Genomic DNA, 2534 nt, shown 5'->3' with positions numbered 1-2534 from the left:
GCAAACAGACAGCACGAAAGACTAATTGCTAGGATGTGTTTTCCACTTTCCTTGTTTAATTACCACTATCAACTATTTAATTAAATCGCTTAGATACAAAATCTTTTTTCTACTTTTGTTTTAAAATGAAAATCAAAGGAAATATTAGTTTTTTTCTGTTGAAAATGTAAAGATAAGTTTCACTTGTATAAAATATATTTCTTTAAGCTCTTGTAAGTCTAGGTTAAAGCGGGCATTTGACTAAACTATTGCATAACTGTTGTGCGATTGTCGATTGTTTCTCAGCCAATACAACTGTTTAGTTGCACAACTAAAAATGGAGTAGTGTGCGCACCTCCATATAAGCTCTTAGCAATCAAAGCGAGACTGAACAGTTGTGCGATAGTTTAGTTTCACATGTGCGCTCTCTCTCGAATATATTAAATAGGGAAATTTGTAAGTAGTTTTGTGTTTCTGCTTTTCTTTCTGTAAGACTTGTAAAGAAGCATTAAGAAATTGCTAGTAACAGCAGATGCATTGAGTATAAGCGAACGCTTAGATTGAATGAGATTTCTCGTTTAATTGCTATGAAATAGTGCATCTCAGTTCAAGGAATTCTTAAATAACTTGTTGAGATTAAGCAATGTAGCTTGTAAACTTTGCTACGGTTCATTTTAAAAGCAATACTCTATTCTTAAAACTGTTTAATTTCGCTGATGTCAAATGCTAAAACTTTGATGGAATGATTGATGTTTGTAAGTTTGTGTAAACCGCTGAACGGATCTCGATATGTGGTAAATATATAGATCATAGTCTGGAAAAATACCCAGGCTACTTAAGTCTGTTTTTGTTTTTTTTACGCAGACGGAGTTATTTGTTTTATTGCTAAAATCGATCAAATTAAAAATAATTTATTACTTTTTCTCTACAGTCTTAATAAAAATTTAATAAAAAAAATGCAAATTTAAAAACGAAACTAATTAAATCGATATAATTAAAGTTTGAGTTAACAGATTGTATGTAAATTCGTTTAAAAAACAGCTGTAACAAAAGCTATCCTAAAGTAATTTATTTACGAAATAACACATGTGAATTCGGGCGCGCCCATCAAAAAACAAATAAAATTGTTCACTATGTTATTTGTTGGAAAACAAGCCATTTGTAGGGGTCTTTCGCGTGCTCAAACCCGATATTACTCTACAATATTATGCTATTACTGTTCAATTGCATATTGCATCGCCGCACCGACTGACATATCCCTTAACGTTAGTCTCTAATAGCAATTGGACTAAGTAAACGACTTTTATACATTAAAATAGTTAAAACTTAAAATACCTTTGGTATAGTATTCAACATCGGAGACAGTACGAAAATTCACAAGTAGTCGTAACAAATAAATTTGGTATTAGATTTCTCTAGGAGTGAAGTATGCCGACAAATCTCTCACAAATTTTCGTGATGTAGTTATTTGGTCGCTTAGATCTGGTTTTTGCTGTTGACAATTTTATATCAGATTTTAAATTCTATCCAAGATAAGCAAAAACGGTTCAAAATCATCGAGATCAGCCGTTAATTGCACTGTTACTAAAATAAATTGGGAAAACTTAAAGCAAGTCGACAATTTTATGCAGTCTTTTTAGTTTAGGGCATAAAAACCATATTATGAATGTATAGATTTTAGAGTAAAACCACACATTTGACTAAACCATCGCATAACTGTTGTCGACTGTCAATTGTTTCGCAGCTAATTCAACAGTGGTAGATCCCGCTTTAACATCTTAGCACTGCAGGGCCGGCACGCCCGGTGTAATACCACGACCACACAGAAGACAGGCGTGAAATGGAAGCAATTCCGTGTTTCGTCTGATGAGTGTGGTGCTGGAGGCCTAATTTAAGTCCCTTTCTCTTTACCACCCTTTTCTTATAAGGAGAGGTTGGGAAGAGGAAGTGGATTTGACGGTGGAAGAGATGCATAGGAAGGGGAAATATCCTCTTTATGTGCGTCTCCTCCTACGTAAGGGTAGGCAACGCATCTGCAATTGCGGATGTCTAGTGTGCGAGTAGTGCGCACCTCCATATAAGCTCATAGGAAGCGAGACTAAACAGTTGTGCGATAGTTTAGTTTCAGGTGTGCGCACGCTCTTACAGACTCATCCCATACGTTTGGACGATGAGTTAAAAAGTAAAAAAACAAGTACGGATCAATCTACCGCAGACATAGGATTTCAGTTGGGCTTTTAAAAGTGTTCTATTATTCGGCGTCTAGGTAATGGAATACTAAATGTGACGTAGATATTGGATTTTTTAATAACAGAATACATATAAGATAGAATATAATAATTTATTTGTAGCCTTAGTAATATCATACCAAAATTACATCACACGATTAGTTTTTTTTTGTTAAGAAAACTTTTAAAGCTTGATTTATTTTTAACATATTAAAGTCAATTATATTTTACTATCTGTTACTCGCCACTTCTCTGCATGAAATTAAAAAAAACATAGTCAATTTATTCATTGATAACGTAGCTATTTATTGGTTAAAGAATTTTTAA

The sequence above is a fragment of the Papilio polytes genome, unplaced genomic scaffold (assembly GCF_000836215.1).
Source record: "Papilio polytes unplaced genomic scaffold, Ppol_1.0 DF823288.1, whole genome shotgun sequence".
NCBI lineage: Eukaryota > Metazoa > Arthropoda > Insecta > Lepidoptera > Papilionidae > Papilio > Papilio polytes.
Note: the sequence above shows the minus strand (reverse complement) of the source record.